The sequence below is a fragment of the Carcharhinus amblyrhynchos genome, chromosome 13 (genome assembly GCF_965287045.1).
Source record: "Carcharhinus amblyrhynchos chromosome 13, sCarAmb.v2.hapA, whole genome shotgun sequence".
NCBI classification, from domain to species: Eukaryota; Metazoa; Chordata; class Chondrichthyes; order Carcharhiniformes; family Carcharhinidae; genus Carcharhinus; species Carcharhinus amblyrhynchos.
In genome coordinates this window covers 74,627,143-74,636,415 of record NC_137336.1, presented here as the reverse complement: position 1 = coordinate 74,636,415, position 9,273 = coordinate 74,627,143, and the positions used below count along the sequence as shown (strand labels likewise).

Below are 9,273 nucleotides of genomic sequence, written 5' to 3'. Positions count from 1 at the left end.
ACCAGAGTTGTGTACAGTTGCAACATAACGCTACGACTCCTAAATTCAATCCCCCTACCAATAAACGCCAAGACACTGTATGCCTTCTTAACAACCTTATCTACTTGATTCCCAACTTTCAGGGATCTATGTACACATACACCTAGATCCCTCTGCTCCTCCACACTATTCAAAGTCTTCCCGTTAGCCCTATACTCAACACATCTGTTACTCCTACCAAAGTGAATTACCTCACATTTCTCTGCCACCGCATCTCTATCAACCCTTTTCCCATCGACTCTCTGTGTCCACCATCCCTTTTGGCGTGACTCTCTTTCACTTCTTTCCCATTTCTTCCCTTCCTCCTTTTCCTATGTCACTCTTCAACTCCACAGATCATAGAAAAGTCATAGAATCCCAACAGTGCAGAAGGAGGCCATTCAGCCCATCAAGTCTGCACCGACCACAATCCCACCCAGGTCCTAATCCCATATCCCTACATATTTGTCCACTCATCCATCTAACCTACACAGCTTACAGCCTAAGGGGCAATTTTAGCGTGGCCAATCAACCTAACCCGCACATCTTTGGACTCTGGGAGGGAACCGGAGCACCCAGAGGAACCCACGCAGACACGAGGAGAATGTGCAAACTCCACACAGACAGTGACCCGAGCCGGGAATCGAACCCAGGAGCTGTGAAGCAGCAGTGCTAACCACTGTGCTATCCCAAAGTGATATTTCTCACTTTCCCGTTTCTGATCAAATGTCCCTCCCTAAACCCTTAACTCGTTAAACATTTCAGCTTGTCAGAAGATGGCGGATCTGATGAACATTTCGAATATTTGCTGAGGTTAGTTTGGATAAATTACTGCGACTGGCGACATTTCCTTTCCTATTGGCTGGGAACGGGTGATTGACAGATAGTCTAACGAACCAGGAGAGGGAGATCATCAGGTCCCGCCCACATCACTGGGCGGCCGCAGAGCGATTCGGGAGCGCGAGGCTCGGCTGTTAAACCGCACGAGCGCGAGCCGGAGCTCTCGCGACAAAATGCGCATGTGCACAATCTCGAGCAGCTGCAGGAAACAATAGTGCTGCTTTTTGGGTGTGTGCAGATTGAGTTTACAATCTGCCTCAGTCGGTAGTTTCCGATAGGAATATTATACGGCTAAAAAATACATAATTAGAACAACGGCTGGTCCAGAATATTAATGTGCGATTTGAAGTGAAAAAGGCGAGTTTCCGCCTGCAGCAAATCCTGTGAGGATGGAGCCGGTGAAACCAGACGTTGGGTAACCCTGTTTACTGCAAATGGTATGTTGGCCTGGATTTGAGTATAGGCATAGCATATTTTACTGCAGTTGTATAGGGCGTTGGGAAGGTCCCACCTGGAGTACTCTGTGCAGCTTTGGTGTCCTTTATCTGAGGAAGGATGTCCTTGCTTTCGAGAGCGTGCAACAAATGTTTACTAGGCTGACTCCTGGGATGATAGGTCTGCCATGTGAGAAGAAACTAAAATGGTTAGTGTTGTATTCATTGGAGTTTAGAAGAATGAGAGGGGATTTCATAGACAGGACAGATGTGGAAAGAATGTACCCAATGGTGGAGGTGTCCAGATCTAGAAGCCGTATTTTGAGGCTAAGGGTTAAGCCTTTGAGGATTTAAATGAGGAGAACTTTTTTCTTTTTCACCCAGGGAGTGGTGAATTTGTGGAATTCAGTACCACAAAGTAGTTGAGGCTAAACCATTGTGTAATTTCATGAAAATATTAGAGCTCTTGGGGATCAGGGGATATGGAGGGGGAGATGGGATCAGGATATTGATTTTGATAATCAGCCGTGGTATTGAATGGTGGAGCAGGCTTGAAGGCCTGAATGGCTAACTCCTGCTTCTATTTCCAGTGGTTCTATGGGGTTAGACAGTGTGTGGGCCAATATGATAGGACAGTCTGTAATCTGGGGAGGATGGAGCCAGTAAGATTGAAAAGTGTGTTATTTTCCTTGAAGCAGAGCAACAAGGTTCACCAGTTTTGCTGGGTTAGTGGAACTCTTACGAAGAGAGATTTTGGGGAAATTGGATTTATAATATGTAGAGTTTCAAATAATGGGAGGTAACTTACTGTAACCTAGAAAATACTTAAAAGCATGGATAGGGTAAATAGGTAAAGATTCTTCTCCTAGTTGGGAGTCTGGAACCAGGAGCATCACAAAATAAGGGAAAAGTCATTTAAGACTGAGGTGAGGAACAACCTTTTTATTCAGAAGGTTGTGAATCTTTGGAATTCTCTGCCCCAGATGTTTGTGGAAGCTCAGTTGTTAAGAAGCTTAAAGTTGAAATTGACGGTTTCTGAAAATACCAATGACATAAAGGGTTGGGGGATGGTATGAGGGGAAAAAAACATTGAAGTGGATGATCATCTTTGATCCTATTGAATAGTGGAGCAGGCTTGATGGGCTAAACTATGTTTTCCTGTTCCTATGTAAAAATTGCTTCACTCAAATCAAAGAGTTGTGAATTTTTGTAATTCTCTGCCTGGAGGAGCATGAATTCTTCATTGCTGAATGTGTTTAAGACTGGGATGGACAATTTTAATGTCTCAAGAAATCAAGGGATTTGGCGAATAGACGGAAAAGTGGAGTTGAAACCTAAGATATTCCATAATCATATTCAACGGGAGAGCATGCTTGCCTGTGTGTCGAAAGATGCTCTTCTTTCCTGCGAGCAGTGAGCGTATAATCCACAATGACTGAGGGCATTTTGTTAAATCACATCTGTCTTTCAAATGAGCAATTTAATCCAGGTCTGATCGATCTGTACAGGTACAAGGGAAGGATCACACAGTGCAGTGAAAGGAAGTTCAGAGAGCATCTTCCAATATCTTTATCCAAAGTAAGAAATCCTAAAAGTAAAAACCGGATTATCCTCCCTCGTCTTATTTAAATCATTCAAATTTTGATGTATCATCTCCTGTCTGAGTAGCTTTCATCTACATATACACTGACCAACAAAACGGTGAATGGATTTATTTATACTGATCTCGATTCATATCTTCCAGGCTGGACCAGTTACAGATTTGTGTGGTTAGGTCACTGCATTAGTTGAAGCTATGGAACTGTCCCTACTGTGTGTACTAAGGCTAATTATTTGATCTGTGTCATTGCCAGTGAGTCTTGAGTGTTGGTATACACATCAGTAAATCTCAAGTATGCTGCCCGTGACTCGTAGACCAGAAGACCCTGGGTAGAGAGTCAGCCATCAAACTTTCTGAAACTTAATATTTCGGAGATACAAGAATATGACCATCCAATTTTTTTCGTAGAATTCAGTATTTTAGCAGCAATTTAAACTTATTGTTCACCGATGTTAGGTGTTAAGGCAGTTAGATTTTCAGAGGTGATAAGGCGTATGCCTAACAAAATGACTGATGTGTTACTGTAGACATGGAGATGATTAATGTCCTATATAGTGATGCAGACAATGAATTCAGTAAATCTGCAGTGTCTGGTCAGATGGTGTTTAAAAAGATGCTTTATTGGAATCACAACCTTGTGGTTAGAAAAACTGAATGTTGAGGGTTAGTTATCCTCTTAAATTATCTCAGTTTATTCTAATTTACATCCTGAAAGATGGTGAAGCATTCAGTTTAAACTGACTCTATATTTGACAGTCCAGGAGTTGGGAAAATCTAAGGATAATTTTAATTCAATGTTTGTATTAATAAAATATTATAAACTTGTTTCTAAAGAGTATTCAATATCGATATATATTAGTAATGGTTTCATAAGGAGTTCCTCAAATTGATAAAGCCTGTTGCAATAACAGAAACAGAAAATGCTGGAAAGACTCGGCAGGCCTATCAGCCTGGAGAGAGAAACAGAGTTAACTTTTGGAGTCCATATGACTCATCTTCAGAGTTTCTTCAGCTCTTTGCGAGCTTCTTCAGGTATTTTTGTGTCTCTGTTCCAAAGAAGTAGTATTGAACAAGCAACATTCACACTTCTTCTCCCCACAGAAGCTACGAGTGTGTTGCTGAGTTTTTCCAGCACTTCCTGTTCTCATTTTATATCTCCAGCATCTGCAATATGTTGCTTTTCTTTTGCATTAGAATAGAGCCTGTACTATAGGATCAGATAGGAGGCCTCTGAGGATGTTGTTCATCCATCGTCATCGATGAGGACCTTGACACAAGATCAGTCAATTTGAGGCTGATTGCGGTGTGTCTGAAGATGACTGATCAGGCCAGTTTGGGCACAATGTCCTGGCACACATTGGACAGACTTGTGTGGGCATTGTAGTTGTTGCGCTGGTGGTTCTGGACTTGTGCAGCACGCACTTAAGCTGTGCTTCAGCAACGCATCTTTCTTCATGAGCTTGACAGCCTTTGTGGATGAGGCAGCGTCAGATAGGGTGGTTTTATGCCAGTGTTTCTCAGGTGGTTGTGTCTATGTCCAGTGACTTCAGGGAGGTCTTGAATGTGTCTTTGAAACAAATCTTCTGGCCTCCATGGGACTGTCTTTCAGCAGAGACTTCCCCAAAATGGAGCTGCTTGGGTATGCGCTCATCTGGCATACGGATGACATGATCCTGCTCACTAGGTCTGCGCTCTCATTTGCAGTGTGTGGACTGATGGTAGACTTGCTCTAGAGAGAACGTCAGTGTCTGGTACTTTGTCTTGTCTAATGCTTCAGTTGTATAGAACGTTGGTTAGACCGCATTTGGAGTACTGTGTCCAGTTCTGGTCACCTTACTACCGGAAGGACGTGGAGTCTCTGGAAAGGGTGCAGAGGAGGTTTACCAGGATGTTGCCTGGCATGGAGGGGCTGGGTTACGAGGAAAGGTTGGAGAAACTGGGACTTTTCTCCTTGGAAAGACGGAGATTGAGGGGGGACATGATAGAGTTATATAAGATACTGAAGGGAATAGATAGAGTCAATAGTGACAGACTGCTCCCTCGACTGGGTACAAATACGAGAGGTCATGATGTAAGGGTGAGGGGGGAGAGGTATAATTTGGATGTGAGGAAGGTTCTTTACGCAGAGAGTTGTGGGGGTATGGAACGTGCTACCGAGTAGGGTGGTGGAGGCAGGAACGTTGGACTCGTTTAAGGTTCAGTTAGATAGACACGAGTGAAACGAGGATGGAGGGTTATGGTAGGGGCTATTAGATAAGGTCAGAACCTCGGGAGACACCGGAAATGCAGACCTGTAAGTTAACGTTTTTGTCTTTTTATTCCGCAGGTGGAGGTCCACCTCGTTGTCAAACGAGGGGCATGCACACGGTGGGTCGTGCGTGGGCTGCTCTTGGAGGTTCCGGGAGTGGCCTAGTACTTCGTGTCGGTGTGTGTGTGCTTGATCCTGGACCAGTAGATGGGCGCCGCAACAGCTCGGTGACTAGCTGTGCAGATACATGGATTTGGGCCTGTGTCTGTGGGAGTTTGTGCATTCTCCCTGTGGTTGCGTGGGTTTCCTCCGGGCGCTCCGGTTTCCTCCCACACCCCAAAGATGTGCTCTTAGGCTGATTGGTTTTACCAAATTGACACTATTCTCCCCTGAATCTGGCTAAGTTAGGGTTTCCATTCGTAGACACGCAGGGTAGAATAGGTGTAGGGTGATGCGGCGGCGTGGGCTTGTTGGGCCGAAGGGCCTGTTTCCCGTGCTGGGTTGTTCTTTGTTCTTTGTCATCTGATGCATAATATTCTGCAAAGACAAGTCATGAGGAAATGATTGAGTTGCCTTGCATGCCTTTGATACATAGTCCATGTTGTAGAGGCACACAAAGAACAAAAACAGCCCGGGAAACAGGCCCTTCGGCCCAACGAGCCCACGCTGCCATCTCAACACCACCAGTCTCCCTCTCCACCCACGACCCTTGTCTAATGTTTTATGGCCATCCAGATTGAGGGAAACTGATTTAGGGATAATTTATTACTGCCAATCAGCCTAACAGCACATCTTTGGGGTGTGGGAGGAAACCGGAGCACCTGGAGAAAACCCACGCAAGCACGGGGAGAATGTGCAAACTCCCACAGACACCGGCCCAAATCCATGTGTCTGCACAGCAATCAGCGATAGTCACTGAGCTGTTGTCTTGCCCAGTATCTGGTCCAGTTTAGGCACACACTAACGACAAGAAGCACTAGGCCAATCTCGAACAACCAAGAGCAGCCCCAGTACGGCCCATCGCGTGTATGCCCCTCGTTGGACACAAGGCGGACCGACTTAAAACCTGTGAATGAAAAGGGAAAAAAAAATTGTTATTGTACCATATCGATTTACCTTACCAGGGACGCCCCAATGCTAATGACCCTTATTTAAAACAATCTCCTATATCCACCCATCTCCAACCCACTCATGTGCCTGTCTAAGTTACTCTTAAATGACTCTAGCGTGTTTGCCTCCACCACCTTAGTTGGCAGAGCATTCCATACCCCCACTACCCTCTGTGTGAAAAACCTCACTCTAATATCTGTGTTGTACCTCTCCCCCCTCACCTTAAGTCTATGGCCCCTTGTCCTACGTGTCTTTATCATAGGAAATAGCTTATCTCTGTTTATCTATACCCTTCATAATCTTATATACCTCTATTAGATCCCCCCTCAGTCGGTGTCTTTCAAGGGAAAAGAGCCCCAATTTCTTCAATCTTTCCTCGTACCCCAGTCCTTCCATACCAGGCAATATCCTGGTAAACCTCCTCTGCACTCTCTCCAGAGTCTCCATGTCCTTCCGGTAGTAAGGCGACCAGAACTGGACGCAGTACTCTAAATGCGGCCTACCCAACGTTCTGTACAACTGCAACATTAGACTCCAGCTCTTATATTCTATACCCCTTCCTATAAAGGCTAACATACCATAGGCTTTCTTCACCACACTCTCCACTTGCACTGCCACCTTCAAAGACTTGTGCAGTTGCACCCCCTGGTCTCGCTGCGATTCTATACTCCTTACGGGCTTACCCTTTATCATATAACTGCCCACTACATTATTCCGGCCAAAATGCATCGCCTCACATTTATCCGGATTAAACTCCATTTGCCATGTTTCTGCCCAATCAACCAGCCTATCAATATCCTGCTGTATTGCCAGACACTGCTCCTCACTGCCCGCCAATCCAGCCATCTTTGCTGATCACACCACCTACTCCCTCTTCCAAATCATTTATATACACTACAAAGAGAAGAGGTCCCAGTACTGAGTCCTGCGGCACACCACTAGTGACAGACCTCCTGCTAGAAAAGGACCCCTCCACTATTACTCTCTGACTCCTCTTTGCAAGCCAGTTCTCTACCCATCTAGATACCTGACCACATATCCCATGAGCTTTAATCTTCTGTACCAGCCTACCATGAGGGACTTTGTCAAACGCCTTACTGAAATCCATATAGACGACATCAACGGCTCGTCCTTCGTCAACCATTTTTGTCACCTCCTCAAAGAATTCTACCAGATTCGTAAGGCAAGACTTCCCCTTTACAAAGCCATGCTGCGTATCCTCAATCAGATCGCAACGCTCTAAGTGCTCATACATCCTATCCCTAAGAATCCTCTCCATCAACTTGCCTACCACTGACATCAAACTCACCAGCCTATAGTTACCCGGGCCATCCCTCCTACCCTTTTTAAACAATGGTACCACGTTCGCTATCCTCCAGTCATCTGGGACCTCACCTGTGTCCAAAGAAGAGACAAAGATTCGCGTCGGAGGCCCAGCAATCTCATCCCTCGCCTCCCTAAGCAGCCTAGGATAAATGCAATTGGGCCCCGAAGATTTATCGGTTCTAATGCCAGCTAAAAGCCGTAACACTTCTTCCCTCGTAATTGATAGATCTTTCAATTGGTCTGTCGCTCCCGCGATGACCGTACCAGACATCAAGCCCCTCTCCTTCATGAATACCAACGCAAAGTATTCATTCAGGATCTCCCCCATTCCCTCTGCCTCTAAGCACAATTCCCCACGTCTGTCCCTGAGAGGACCGATTTTACCCCTAGCCACCCTTTTGTTCTTAAGATAGGAGTAAAACGCCTTTGGATTCTCCTTTAACCCTACGTGCCAAAGCCATCTCATGCCCCCTCTTTGCTCTCCTAACTCCCCGTTTGAGATCCCTCCTACTCTCTCTGTATTCCTCCAACGCTCTCTCCATTCCCAGCTGCTTAGACCTGATATACGCCTCTCATTTCTTCCTAACCAGGTCTTCTATATCTCTAGTAATCCACGGCTCTCTAATCCTACCTTTCCCATCCTTTCTCCTAACTGGCACATGCCTTTCCTGCACCCATTGCAGTTTTCCCTTGAAAGACTCCCACATGCCTAACGTGGTTTTGCCTTCCAACAGCCTATCCTAATCTGGCTGTATCTAGCCTTCCCCCAATTTAGCACCCTCCCCTTAGGACAGCTCTCATCTTTTTCCATTCGTATCCTAAAGTAGATGGAGTTGTGGTCACTATTAGCCATGTGTTCACCTACCGCAACCTCAACCACCTGACCCGGCTCATTTCCCAGAACTAAATCCAGTATAGCCCCCTCTCTAGTTGGGCTATCTACATACTGTTGCAAGGATCCTTCCAATACACATCTTACGAATTCCTCCCCATCCGACCCCCCAGCTCTAGGCACCTTCCAATCCACCCCAGGGAGATTAAAATCTCCCACTACAACAACTCTGTTCTTCCTACACTTATCCAAAATGTCCCTACGTATACCCGCTTCCACTGCCCATGGGCTATTGGGCGGCCTATAGTTCACTCCTAGCATAGTAATGGCCCCCTTCCTATTCCTCAACTCCACCCACAGAGACTCAATTCCCAACCCCCCCCATGTTATCCTTCCTCTGCACCGCTGTGATCTGCTCCCTAACTAACAGCGCCACTTCCCCCTCCTGTTTTCAACCCTCCCCTATCACGCCTAAAACACTTATAGCCTGGAATATTTAGCTGCCAGTCCTGCCCCTTCTTTAACCACATCTCTGTCACTGCCACCACATCTAAATTCCTCGTGAACATCAAGGCCCTAAGTTCATCCGACTTACCCGTCACACTCCTCGCATTAAAACAGATGCACCAAAGACCCTCAGGCCCACTTGGATCCTCCTCCTCCTGGGAGATTTTCCTATCCCCTAGACTTACCCTGACCTCCAACTCACTCCCACTCTCGGTGCCTGAGCTGTCTCTCTCCTCCCCACCCCACCTCCATATTAGTTTAAACCCTGCCTAAACACTCCAGTCAACCTCCCAACTAAAATATGTGTACCCTTCCCATTTAAATGTTTCCTATCCCTCTTATACAAGTGCCCTTCCTT

The 9,273-nt window shown here is 45.9% G+C and overlaps 1 protein-coding gene across 2 annotated transcripts in view; it reads left to right on the top strand.

Moving 5' to 3' along the window:
* Positions 1-1,068: 1,068 nt before the first annotated feature.
* Positions 1,069-9,273, top strand: part of LOC145351990 (NACHT, LRR and PYD domains-containing protein 3-like) — a 97,321-nt gene continuing 89,116 nt past the window's right edge. For both annotated transcript variants that reach the window (XM_080201843.1, XM_080201842.1), the window contains exon 1: positions 1,069-1,295. The gene's annotated coding sequence lies outside the window, so the exon portion shown is untranslated. The remainder of the gene's footprint in view (positions 1,296-9,273) is intronic.